Here is a 15,065-nt window from a genome sequence, read left to right as displayed (position 1 = left end):
CTGATTTTGCAGAGATTTTCAATTACCAGTTTCGAAAATGAGGTAGATTTCGTAGAAAACTCTCTTTGAGCCAGTTCTACCCGAGACATATATTTTACATAGATTCGCTCACCGTGATATTCTGTGTTCCAAACACACTTCATGTATCTCGGATTCGACAAATATTCATTACAGAGTTGGTTGCATGCGGATTACCGAATTTTCATCCACGATACAAGACATAATTACACCTAGAAATATTTACTCTATGTTCGCAGCTTTGTCCTAATAGCAGTTTCGAAAATCAGGCAGTTTTCAAAGGAAAAAAATGTTGGAGGATGTTCTACTCAATAGATATTTAAATAACATAGATTCTCTTACTGTGAAATTACGTGTATCGAACACGCTACATGCAGAAATTATTCGACAAAGATACACTACAGAGTTGTTTGCATGTGGATTACAGTACTTTCATCATAATACAAGGCATATTGAAGCGTAGAAGCATTTTCTGTGATTTCACAGAGCTTTCCAAATGCCAGTTTTGAAAATGAGGCAGATTTCACGGCAAAAACCTCTTGGAGCGGGTTCTAACCTATAAATATGTAATTTACATGGATTCGCTAACTGTGAAATTCCGTGTTCCAAACACACTGCATTCATCTCGGATTCGACAAATATTCACTTCAGTGTTGTAAGCATGTGGATTACAGCACTTTCATCTACCATAAAATGCTTACTGACACTTTGAATACTTTTCTCAGATTTCACAGATTAGTTTTAACGCCAGTTTTGAAAATGAGGCAGATTTGGTCTAAAAATGCTCCTGGAGCGAGTTGTACCCAAAAGATATGTAATTTACCTAGTTTCACTCACCGTGACGTTCCGTGTTCTGAACACTTTATATGCATCACGCATTCAACAATCATACTTTAATGAGTTGTGAACATGTGTATTACAGAACTTTCATCCACCTTACAATGCATATTTATTAATAGAAATTTATATACTGATTTTGTAGATTTCTCCTAATGTTAGTTTCTAAAATCATGCAGTTTTCACAGAAAAATCCTCTTAGAACGATTTCTACCCAATAGATATGCAATTTACATAGAACACGACATCGTGAAATTCCTGTTCCGAACACGCTTCATGGATCTCGGATTCGACAAATATACACTACTGAGTTGTTAGCATAAGGATTACCGAACTTTCATCCACCATAAAAGCCATATTGACACTTTGAAGCATTTTCTCTGATTTTGCAGAGATTTTCAATTGCCAGTTTCGAAATGGGGTAGATTTCGCAGAAAACTCTCTTTGAGCCAGTTCTACCCGAGTCATATATTATACATAGATTCGCTCACCGTGATATTCTGTGTTCAAAACACAATTCATGTATCTCGGATTCGACAAATATACACTACAGAGTTGGTTGCATGCGGATTACCGAATTTTCATCCACCATAGAAGTCATATAAACAACTAGAAACATTCATTCTATGTTCGCAGCTTTTTCCTAATAGCAGTTTCGAAAATCAGGCAGTTTTCAAAGGAAAAAAATGTTGCAGCATGTTCTACTCAATAGATATGTAAATTACATAGATTCTCTTACTGTGAAATTACGTGTATCGACACGCTACTTGCAGAAAGTATTCGACAAAAATACACTACAGTGTTGTTTGCATGTGGATTACAGTACTTTCATCATAATACAAGGCATATTGAAGCGTAGAAGCATTTTCTGTGATTTCACAGAGCTTTCCAAATGCCAGTTTTGAAAATGAGGCAGATTTCACTGCAAAAACCTCTTGGAGCGGGTTCTAACCTATAAATATGTAATTTACATGGATTCGCTAACCGTGAAATTCCGTGTTTCCAAACAAACTGCATGCATCTCGGATTCAACAAATATTCGACTACAGAGTTGTTAGCAAGGAAATTACAGCACTTTCATCCACCATACAATGCTTACTGACACTTTGAAGAATTTTCTCAGATTTCACAGATTAGTTTTAACGCCAGTTTTGAAAATGAGGCAGATTTGGCAGAAAAATGCTCTTGGAGCGAGTTGTACCCAAAGATATGTAATTTACCTAGTTTCACTCACCGTGACATTCCGTTTTCTGAACAGGTTCCATGCATCCCGGATTCAACAAACATTCTTAATGAGTTGTGAACACGTGTATTACCGAACTTTCAACCAACTGACAATGCATATTTATACATAGAAAGTTTTATTCTGATTTAGTAGATTTCTAATAATGTCAGTTTCTAAAATCATGCAGTTTTTGCAGAAAAATCCTCTTGGTGCGAGTTCTACCCAATAGACATGCAATTTACATAGAACCCGTCATCGTGAATTTCCGTGTTCCGAAAAAGCTACATGCATCACAGATTCGACAAATATTCACTACAGATTTGTTAGCATAAGGATTACCGAACTTTCATCCACCATAAAAGCCATATTGACACTTTGAAACATTTTCTCATATTTCGAAACTTTTTCCTAATGCCAGGTTTGAAAATGAGGCATATTCGCAGAAAAATTCTCGTGGAGCAAGTACTTCCCAATAGAAATGTAATTTACATTGTTTCGCTCACAGTGACATTCCAATTTCTGAACATGCTTCATGCATCATGGTTTCAACAAACTTTATCGAATGAGTTGTGAACATATAGATTACAGAACTTTCATCCACCATACATGGCATATTTACACCTAGAAACATTAATTCTGAATTTGCAGCTATTTCCTAATGCCAGTTTCGAAAATCAGGCCGTGTTCTCAGAAAAAAATTTTGGAGCGAGATCTACCCAATAGATGTGTAATTTACATACATTCCATTCGCCGGGAATTTCCGTGATACGATCACGCTACATGCATAACGCTTTCTACAAATATTCACCACAGATTTGTTTGCATGTGGATTTACGAACTTCCATCACAATACAAGGCATACTGAAACTTTGAAGCATTTTCTCTGATTTTGCAGAGATTTTCAAATGCCAGTTTCGAAAATGAGGCAGATTTCGCAGAAAAATATCTAGGAGCGTGTTCTACACAAGGGACATATATTTTACATTGATTCGCTCACCGTGATATTCTTTGTTCCGAACACGATTCATGTATCTCGGATTTGACAAGTATTCATTCCAGAGTTGTTTGCATGCGGATTACGGATCTTTCATCCACCATACAATCATATTTACACCTAGAAACATTTACTCTGAGTTCGCAGCTTTGTCCTAATAGCAGTTTCAAAAATCAGGCAGTTTTCAAAGGAAAAAACTTTTGGAGCATGTTCTACTCAATAGGTATGTAAATTACATAGATTCTCCTTCTGTGAAATTACGTGTATCGAACACGCTACATGCAGAAAGGATTCGAGAAAATACACTACATAGTTGTTTGCATGCGGATTATAGGACTTTCATCACAATACAAGGTATATTGATGCTTAGAAGAATTTTCTGTGATTTCACAGAGCTTTCCAAATGCCAGTTTTAAAAATGAAGCAGATTTCATGGCAAAAATTTCTTGGAGCACATTCTATCCAATAGACTTGTAATTTACATGGATTCGCTCACTGTGAAATTCCGTGTTCCGAACATGCTTCATGTATATCGGATTCGAAAAATATTCACTACAGAGTTGTTAGCATGTGGATTACTGTGCTTTCATTCACCACACACGGCTTAATGATGCTTTGAAGAATTTTCTCAGATTTCACAGCTTAGATTTCACGCCAGGAGTGAAAATGAGGCAGATTTCGCAGAAAAATGCTCTTGGAGCAAGTTGTACACAAAAGTTATGTAATTTACCTAGTTTCACTCACCGTGACATTCCGTGTTCTGAACACGTTATATGTATCACGGGTTCAACAAACATTATTTAATGAGTTGTGAACTCGTGTTTTACCGAACTTTCATCCTCCTTACAATGCATATTTATACATAGAAATTTCATACTGATTTTGTAGATTTCTCCTAATGTTAGTTTCTAAAATCATGCAGTATTCACAGAAAAATCCTCTTAGAACGAGTTCTACCCAATAGATATGCAATTTACATAGAACACGACATCGTGAAATTCCTGTTCCGAACACGCTTCATGGATCTCGGATTCGACAAATATTCACTACTGAGTTGTTAGCATAAGGATTACCGAACTTTCATCCACCGTAAAAGCCATATTGACACTTTGAAGCATTTCCTCTGATTTTGCAGAGATTTTCAATTACCAGTTTCGAAAATGAGGTAGATTTCGTAGAAAACTCTCTTTGAGCCAGTTCTACCCGAGACATATATTTTACATAGATTCGCTCACCGTGATATTCTGTGTTCCAAACACACTTCATGTATCTCGGATTCGACAAATATTCATTACAGAGTTGGTTGCATGCAGATTACAGAACTTTCATCCACTGTACAAGGCATATGTACACCTAGAAATCATTTAACTCTGATGTTCGCAGCTTTTTCCTAATAGCAGTTTCGAAAATCAGGCAGTTTTACAAAGGAAAAAACTGTTGGAGCGTGTTTCTATCCAATAGATATGTAAATTCCATGGATTCGCTCACCGTGAAATTCCGTGTTCGGAACAAGATACATGCAGAAATGATTCGACAAAAATACACTACAGAGTTATTTGCATGTGGATTTCAGGACTTTCATCAAAATAGAAGGCATATTGATGCTTGAAGCATTTTCTCTGATTTCGCAGAGCTTCCCAAAGCCAGTTTCCAAAATGAGGCAGATTTCACGGCAAAAACCTCTTGGAGCGGGTCTAACCAATAGACGTGTAATTTACATGGATTCGCTCACCGTGAAATTCCGTGTTCCGAACACGCTACATGCATCACGGATGCGACAAATATTCACTACAGAGTTGTTAGCAAGTAGATTACAGCACTTTCATCCACCATACAAGGCTTACTGACACTTTGAAGAATTTTCTCAGATTTCACAGATTAGTTTTAACGCCAGTTTTGAAAATGAGGCAGATTTGGCAGAAAAATGCTCTTGGAGCGAGTTGTACCCAAAGATATGTAATTTACCTAGTTTCACTCACCGTGACATTCCGTTTTCTGAACAGGTTCCATGCATCCCGGATTCAACAAACATTCTTTAATGAGTTGTGAACATGTGTATTACCGAACTTTCAACCAACTGACAATGCATATTTATACATAGAAAGTTTTATTCTGATTTAGTAGATTTCTCCTAATGTCAGTTTCTAAAATCATGCAGTTTTTGCAGAAAAATCCTCTTGGAGCGAGTTCTACCCAATAGACATGCAATTTACATAGAACCCGTCATCGTGAAATTCCGTGTTCCGAAAAAGCTACATGCATCACGGATTCGACAAATATTCACTACAGAGTTGTTAGCATAAGGATTACCGAACTTTCATCCACCATAAAAGCCATATTGACTCTTTGAAGCATTTTCTCATATTTCGAAAGTTTTTCCTAATGCCAGTTTTGAAAAGGAGGCAGATACGCAGAAAAATTCTCGTGGAGCGAGTACTTCCCAATAGAAATGTAATTTACATAGTTTTCCTCACAGTGACATTCCAATTTCCGAACACGCTACATGCATCAAGGTTTCAACAAACTTTCTCGAATGAGTTGTGAACATGTAGATTACAGAACTTTCATCCACCATACATGGCATATTTACACCTAGAAACATTAACTCTGAATTTGCAGCTTTTTCCTAATGCCAGTTTCGAAAATCAGGCCGTTTTCTCAGGGAAACATTTTTGGAGCGAATTCTAACCAATAGGCGTGTAATTTACATAGATTCCATCGCCGGGAATTTCTGTGATACGATCACGCTACATGCATAACGCTTTCTACAAATATTCACCACAGAATTGTTTGCATGTGGTTTTACGGACTTCCATCACAATACAAGGCATATTGACACTTTGAAGCATTTTCTCAGATTTTGAGTATATTATCAAACGCCAGTTTTGAAAATGAGGCCGATTTCCCAGAAAAATCTCTTGGAGCGAGTTCTACCGAAGAGACATGTATATTACATAGATTCGCTCACCTTGATATTCTGTGTTCCAAACACGCTTCACGTATCTCGGATTCGACAAATATTCAGTACAGAGTTGTTAGCATGCGGATTACCGAACTTTCATCCACCATACAAGGCATATTTACACCGAGAATCTATTAATCTGAGTTCGCAGGGTTTTCCTATCGCCAGTTTCGAGAATCCGGCCGATTTCTCAGGAAAAATCTCTTGGAGTGATTTCTAACCAAGAGAAATATAATTTACATAAATTCCCTGGCCGTGAAATTCCGTGTTCCGAACATGCTACATGCATAAAGATTCGACAAATATTCACTACAAATTTGTTAGCATGTGGATTACCATACTTTCATCACAATACATTGAATATTGATTCTTAGAAGTATTTTCTCAGATTTTGCAGCGTTTTGCAAATGCCAGTTTCGAAAAATGATGAAGTTTTCGCCGAAAAAACTCTCAGAGCGAGTTCTACCCAATAGAGAAGTAATTTACATTGTTTCAATTACCGTGAAATTCCACGTTCTGAACACGGTACATGCATCACGGATTAGAAAAAGATTCTTTAGTATGTTGTGACAATGTGGATTACCGAACTTTCTTGCAACATAAAGGCACATTTACACCTACAAATATTGACTCCCGTTTTGCAGCTTTTTCCAAAATTCAGATTCGATAATCATGCAATTTTCGCAGAAACATTCTCTTCTAGCTCGTTCTACTCAATAGAATTGTAATTTACATCGTTTCATTAACGTGAAATTCCGTTTTCCAAAAGCGCTACATGAATCACGGTTTAAAAAATAATTACTACACTGTTATTAACATGTGGATTACCGGACTTTCATTCACCATTCAAGGCATATTGACACTTAGAAGCATTTTCTCAGATTTCAGAGGGTTCTCCTAATGGCAGTTTTGAAAATGAGGCACATTTCGCAGAAAAATTCTCTTCAAGCGAGTTCTACCCAATAGACATGTAACTTACATTGTTTCCTTCACTATGACATTCCGTATTCCAAACACGTTACATGCATCACGAATTCGACAAACATTCTTTAATGAGTGTGAGCATGTGGATTACCGAACTTTCATCCACCATACAAGGCATATTTACACCTAGAAGTAGTTATTCTGTTTTCGCAGGTTTGTCCTTACATCCAGTTTCAAAAATCATGAAATTTTCACAGAAACATTCAATTCAAGCGAGTTCTATCCAGTAGAATTGTAATTTTCAGAGTTTCACTCACCGAGACATTCCGTGTTCCGAAAACGTTACATTCATCACGGCTTTGACAAACATTATTTAATGACCGTGAGCATGAGGATTACCGATTTTTCAACCACAATACAAGGCATATTTACACCTAGAAACATTTACTTAGATTTCGCAGGTTTTCCTAACGTCAGTTAAGAAAATCAGGAAGTTTCCGCAGAAAAACACTCTTGGAGCATGTTCTATCCAATAGACATCTCATTTTCATAGATACCATCACCGTAACATTCCGTGTTCTGAAAACGGTACATGCACCACGGATTCAACCAATATACACTGCTGAGTTCTTAGCATGTGAATTACACATCTTGAATAACCCATTGAAGACATATTGTCACCTTAAAGAATTTACTCAGATTTTGCAGCGTTTTCATAACACCAGTTTCCAAACTGAGGCAGATTTTCTAGTAAAATGCTCCTGGAGCGTGTTCTAACCAATAGATATGTAATTTACCTAGTTTCCCTCACCGTGACAGTCCGTGTTCCGAACAGGCTACATACATCATGGATTTGACAAACATTTTTAAAGAGTTGTGTACATGTGTATTACAGAACTTTCATCCACTGTACAAGGCATATGTACACCTAGAAACATTAACTCTGAGTTCGCAGCTTTTTCCTAATTGCAGTTTCGAAAATCAGGCAGTTTACAAAGGAAAAAACTGTTGGAGCGTGTTCTATCCAATAGATATGTAAATTCCATGGATTCGCTCACCGTGAAATTCCGTGTTCGGAACAAGATACATGCAGAAATGATTCGACAAAAATACACTACAGAGTTATTTGCATGTGGATTTCAGGACTTTCATCAAAATAGAAGGCATATTGATGCTTTGAAGCATTTTCTCTGATTTCGCAGAGCTTCCCAAACGCCAGTTTCCAAAATGAGGCAGATTTCACGGCAAAAACCTCTTGGAGCGGGTCTAACCAATAGACGTGTAATTTACATGGATTCGCTCACCGTGAAATTCCGTGTTCCGAACACGCTACATGCATCACGGATGCGACAAATATTCACTACAGAGTTGTTAGCAAGTAGATTACAGCACTTTCATCCACCATACAAGGCTTACTGACACTTTGAAGAATTTTCTCAGATTTCACAGATTAGTTTTAACGCCAGTTTTGAAAATGAGGCAGATTTGGCAGAAAAATGCTCTTGGAGCGAGTTGTACCCAAAGATATGTAATTTACCTAGTTTCACTCACCGTGACATTCCGTTTTCTGAACAGGTTCCATGCATCCCGGATTCAACAAACATTCTTTAATGAGTTGTGAACATGTGTATTACCGAACTTTCAACCAACTGACAATGCATATTTATACATAGAAAGTTTTATTCTGATTTAGTAGATTTCTAATAATGTCAGTTTCTAAAATCATGCAGTTTTTGCAGAAAAATCCTCTTGGTGCGAGTTCTACCCAATAGACATGCAATTTACATAGAACCCGTCATCGTGAAATTCCGTGTTCCGAAAAAGCTACATGCATCACGGATTCGACAAATATTCACTACAGAGTTGTTAGCATAAGGATTACCGAACTTTCATCCACCATAAAAGCCATATTGACACTTTGAAGCATTTTCTCATATTTCGAAAGTTTTTCCTAATACCAGTTTTGAAAAGGAGGCAGATACGCAGAAAAATTCTCGTGGAGTGAGTACTTCCCAATAGAAATGTAATTTACATAGTTTTCCTCACAGTGACATTCCAATTTCCGAACACGCTACATGCATCAAGGTTTCAACAAACTTTCTCGAATGAGTTGTGAACATGTAGATTACAGAACTTTCATCCAACATACATGGCATATTTACACCTAGAATCATTAACTCTGAATTTGCAGCTTTTTCCTAATGCCAGTTTTGAAAATCAGGCCGTTTTCTGAGGGAAACATTTTTGGAGCGAATTCTAACCAATAGGCGTGTAATTTACATAGATTCCATCGCCGGGAATTTCTGTGATACGATCACGCTACATGCATAACGCTTTCTACAAATATTCACCACAGAATTGTTTGCATGTGGTTTTACGGACTTCCATCACAATACAAGGCATATTGACACTTTGAAGCATTTTCTCAGATTTTGTGTGTATTATCAAACGCCAGTATCGAAAATGAGGCAGATTTCCCAGAAAAATCTCTTGGAGCGAGTTCTACCAAAGAGATATGTATTTTACATAGATTCGCTCACCGTGATATTCTGTGTTCCAAACACGCTTCACGTATCTCGGATTCGACAAATATTCAGTACAGAGTTGTTAGCATGCGGATTACCGAACTTTCATCCACCATACAAGGCATATTTACACCGAGAATCTATTAATCTGAGTTCGCAGGGTTTTCCTATCGCCAGTTTCGAGAATCCGGCCGATTTCTCAGGAAAAATCTCTTGGAGTGATTTCTAACCAAGAGAAATATAATTTACATAAATTCCCTGGCCGTGAAATTCCGTGTTCCGAACATGCTACATGCATAAAGGATTCGACAAATATTCACTACAAATTTGTTAGCATGTGGATTACCATACTTTCATCACAATACATTGAATATTCATTCTTAGAAGTATTTTCTCAGATTTTGCAGCGTTTTGCAAATGCCAGTTTCAAAAATGATGAAGTTTTCGCCGAAAAAACTCTCAGAGCGAGTTCTACCCAATAGAGAAGTAATTTACATTGTTTCAATTACCGTGAAATTCCACGTTCTGAACACGGTACATGCATCACGGATTAGAAAAAGATTCTTTAGTATGTTGTGACAATGTGGATTACCGAACTTTCTTGCAACATAAAGGCACATTTACACCTACAAATATTGACTCCCGTTTTGCAGCTTTTTCCAAAATTCAGATTCGATAATCATGCAATTTTCGCAGAAACATTCTCTTCTAGCTCGTTCTACTCAATAGAATTGTAATTTACATCGTTTCATTAACGTGAAATTCCGTTTTCCAAAAGCGCTACATGAATCACGGTTTAAAAAATAATTACTACACTGTTATTAACATGTGGATTACCGGACTTTCATTCACCATTCAAGGCATATTGACACTTAGAAGCATTTTCTCAGATTTCAGAGGGTTCTCCTAATGGCAGTTTTGAAAATGAGGCACATTTCGCAGAAAAATTCTCTTCAAGCGAGTTCTACCCAATAGACATGTAACTTACATTGTTTCCTTCACTATGACATTCCGTATTCCAAACACGTTACATGCATCACGAATTCGACAAACATTCTTTAATGAGTGTGAGCATGTGGATTACCGAACTTTCATCCACCATACAAGGCATATTTACACCTAGAAGTAGTTATTCTGATTTTGCAGGTTTTTCCTTACATCCAGTTTCAAAAATCATGAAATTTTCACAGAAACATTCAATTCAAGCGAGTTCTATCCAGTAGAATTGTAATTTTCAGAGTTTCACTCACCGAGACATTCCGTGTTCCGAAAACGTTACATTCATCACGGCTTTGACAAACATTATTTAATGACCGTGAGCATGAGGATTACCGATTTTTCAACCACAATACAAGGCATATTTACACCTAGAAACATTTACTTAGATTTCGCAGGTTTTCCTAACGTCAGTTAAGAAAATCAGGAAGTTTCCGCAGAAAAACACTCTTGGAGCATGTTCTATCCAATAGACATCTCATTTTCATAGATACCATCACCGTAACATTCCGTGTTCTGAAAACGGTACATGCACCACGGATTCAACCAATATACACTGCTGAGTTCTTAGCATGTGAATTACACATCTTGAATAACCCATTGAAGACATATTGTCACCTTAAAGAATTTACTCAGATTTTGCAGCGTTTTCATAACACCAGTTTCCAAACTGAGGCAGATTTTCTAGTAAAATGCTCCTGGAGCGTGTTCTAACCAATAGATATGTAATTTACCTAGTTTCCCTCACCGTGACAGTCCGTGTTCCGAACAGGCTACATACATCATGGATTTGACAAACATTTTTAAAGAGTTGTGTACATGTGTATTACAGAACTTTCATCCACTGTACAAGGCATATGTACACCTAGAAACATTAACTCTGAGTTCGCAGCTTTTTCCTAATTGCAGTTTCGAAAATCAGGCAGTTTACAAAGGAAAAAACTGTTGGAGCGTGTTCTATCCAATAGATATGTAAATTCCATGGATTCGCTCACCGTGAAATTCCGTGTTCGGAACAAGATACATGCAGAAATGATTCGACAAAAATACACTACAGAGTTATTTGCATGTGGATTTCAGGACTTTCATCAAAATAGAAGGCATATTGATGCTTTGAAGCATTTTCTCTGATTTCGCAGAGCTTCCCAAACGCCAGTTTCCAAAATGAGGCAGATTTCACGGCAAAAACCTCTTGGAGCGGGTCTAACCAATAGACGTGTAATTTACATGGATTCGCTCACCGTGAAATTCCGTGTTCCGAACACGCTACATGCATCACGGATGCGACAAATATTCACTACAGAGTTGTTAGCAAGTAGATTACAGCACTTTCATCCACCATACAAGGCTTACTGACACTTTGAAGAATTTTCTCAGATTTCACAGATTAGTTTTAACGCCAGTTTTGAAAATGAGGCAGATTTGGCAGAAAAATGCTCTTGGAGCGAGTTGTACCCAAAGATATGTAATTTACCTAGTTTCACTCACCGTGACATTCCGTTTTCTGAACAGGTTCCATGCATCCCGGATTCAACAAACATTCTTTAATGAGTTGTGAACATGTGTATTACCGAACTTTCAACCAACTGACAATGCATATTTATACATAGAAAGTTTTATTCTGATTTAGTAGATTTCTAATAATGTCAGTTTCTAAAATCATGCAGTTTTTGCAGAAAAATACTCTTGGTGCGAGTTCTACCCAATAGACATGCAATTTACATAGAACCCGTCATCGTGAAATTCCGTGTTCCGAAAAAGCTACATGCATCACGGATTCGACAAATATTCACTACAGAGTTGTTAGCATAAGGATTACCGAACTTTCATCCACCATAAAATCCATATTGCCTCTTTGAAGCATTTTCTCATATTTCGAAAGTTTTTCCTAATGCCAGTTTTGAAAAGGAGGCAGATACGCAGAAAAATTCTCGTGGAGTGAGTACTTCCCAATAGAAATGTAATTTACATAGTTTTCCTCACAGTGACATTCCAATTTCCGAACACGCTACATGCATCAAGGTTTCAACAAACTTTCTCGAATGAGTTGTGAACATGTAGATTACAGAACTTTCATCCAACATACATGGCATATTTACACCTAGAATCATTAACTCTGAATTTGCAGCTTTTTCCTAATGCCAGTTTTGAAAATCAGGCCGTTTTCTGAGGGAAACATTTTTGGAGCGAATTCTAACCAATAGGCGTGTAATTTACATAGATTCCATCGCCGGGAATTTCTGTGATACGATCACGCTACATGCATAACGCTTTCTACAAATATTCACCACAGAATTGTTTGCATGTGGTTTTACGGACTTCCATCACAATACAAGGCATATTGACACTTTGAAGCATTTTCTCAGATTTTGTGTGTATTATCAAACGCCAGTATCGAAAATGAGGCAGATTTCCCAGAAAAATCTCTTGGAGCGAGTTCTACCAAAGAGATATGTATTTTACATAGATTCGCTCACCGTGATATTCTGTGTTCCAAACACGCTTCACGTATCTCGGATTCGACAAATATTCAGTACAGAGTTGTTAGCATGCGGATTACCGAACTTTCATCCACCATACAAGGCATATTTACACCGAGAATCTATTAATCTGAGTTCGCAGGGTTTTCCTATCGCCAGTTTCGAGAATCCGGCCGATTTCTCAGGAAAAATCTCTTGGAGTGATTTCTAACCAAGAGAAATATAATTTACATAAATTCCCTGGCCGTGAAATTCCGTGTTCCGAACATGCTACATGCATAAAGGATTCGACAAATATTCACTACAAATTTGTTAGCATGTGGATTACCATACTTTCATCACAATACATTGAATATTCATTCTTAGAAGTATTTTCTCAGATTTTGCAGCGTTTTGCAAATGCCAGTTTCAAAAATGATGAAGTTTTCGCCGAAAAAACTCTCAGAGCGAGTTCTACCCAATAGAGAAGTAATTTACATTGTTTCAATTACCGTGAAATTCCACGTTCTGAACACGGTACATGCATCACGGATTAGAAAAAGATTCTTTAGTATGTTGTGACAATGTGGATTACCGAACTTTCTTGCAACATAAAGGCACATTTACACCTACAAATATTGACTCCCGTTTTGCAGCTTTTTCCAAAATTCAGATTCGATAATCATGCAATTTTCGCAGAAACATTCTCTTCTAGCTCGTTCTACTCAATAGAATTGTAATTTACATCGTTTCATTAACGTGAAATTCCGTTTTCCAAAAGCGCTACATGAATCACGGTTTAAAAAATAATTACTACACTGTTATTAACATGTGGATTACCGGACTTTCATTCACCATTCAAGGCATATTGACACTTAGAAGCATTTTCTCAGATTTCAGAGGGTTCTCCTAATGGCAGTTTTGAAAATGAGGCACATTTCGCAGAAAAATTCTCTTCAAGCGAGTTCTACCCAATAGACATGTAACTTACATTGTTTCCTTCACTATGACATTCCGTATTCCAAACACGTTACATGCATCACGAATTCGACAAACATTCTTTAATGAGTGTGAGCATGTGGATTACCGAACTTTCATCCACCATACAAGGCATATTTACACCTAGAAGTAGTTATTCTGATTTTGCAGGTTTTTCCTTACATCCAGTTTCAAAAATCATGAAATTTTCACAGAAACATTCAATTCAAGCGAGTTCTATCCAGTAGAATTGTAATTTTCAGAGTTTCACTCACCGAGACATTCCGTGTTCCGAAAACGTTACATTCATCACGGCTTTGACAAACATTATTTAATGACCGTGAGCATGAGGATTACCGATTTTTCAACCACAATACAAGGCATATTTACACCTAGAAACATTTACTTAGATTTCGCAGGTTTTCCTAACGTCAGTTAAGAAAATCAGGAAGTTTCCGCAGAAAAACACTCTTGGAGCATGTTCTATCCAATAGACATCTCATTTTCATAGATACCATCACCGTAACATTCCGTGTTCTGAAAACGGTACATGCACCACGGATTCAACCAATATACACTGCTGAGTTCTTAGCATGTGAATTACACATCTTGAATAACCCATTGAAGACATATTGTCACCTTAAAGAATTTACTCAGATTTTGCAGCGTTTTCATAACACCAGTTTCCAAACTGAGGCAGATTTTCTAGTAAAATGCTCCTGGAGCGTGTTCTAACCAATAGATATGTAATTTACCTAGTTTCCCTCACCGTGACAGTCCGTGTTCCGAACAGGCTACATACATCATGGATTTGACAAACATTTTTAAAGAGTTGTGTACATGTGTATTACAGAACTTTCATCCACTGTACAAGGCATATGTACACCTAGAAACATTAACTCTGAGTTCGCAGCTTTTTCCTAATTGCAGTTTCGAAAATCAGGCAGTTTACAAAGGAAAAAACTGTTGGAGCGTGTTCTATCCAATAGATATGTAAATTCCATGGATTCGCTCACCGTGAAATTCCGTGTTCGGAACAAGATACATGCAGAAATGATTCGACAAAAATACACTACAGAGTTATTTGCATGTGGATTTCAGGACTTTCATCAAATAGAAGGCATATTGATGCTTTGAAGCATTTTCC

General features: G+C 37.2%; 1 long non-coding RNA gene across 1 annotated transcript; it reads right to left on the bottom strand.

Annotated features, from left to right (window-relative positions):
* Positions 1-914: 914 nt before the first annotated feature.
* LOC116662500 lies at positions 915-4,516 on the bottom strand. Its single transcript, XR_004318460.1, has 2 exons — positions 4,408-4,516; positions 915-953 (listed from the first exon to the last, which is right to left on the bottom strand). It is a non-coding gene; the product is annotated as an uncharacterized LOC116662500 (long non-coding RNA).
* Between the last annotated feature and the right edge of the window lie 10,549 nt (positions 4,517-15,065).

The sequence above is a fragment of the Camelus ferus genome, unplaced genomic scaffold, assembly GCF_009834535.1.
Source record: "Camelus ferus isolate YT-003-E unplaced genomic scaffold, BCGSAC_Cfer_1.0 contig2409, whole genome shotgun sequence".
Lineage (NCBI taxonomy): Eukaryota > Metazoa > Chordata > Mammalia > Artiodactyla > Camelidae > Camelus > Camelus ferus.
Note: the sequence above shows the minus strand (reverse complement) of the source record. Positions and strands in the feature narration are given on the sequence as shown.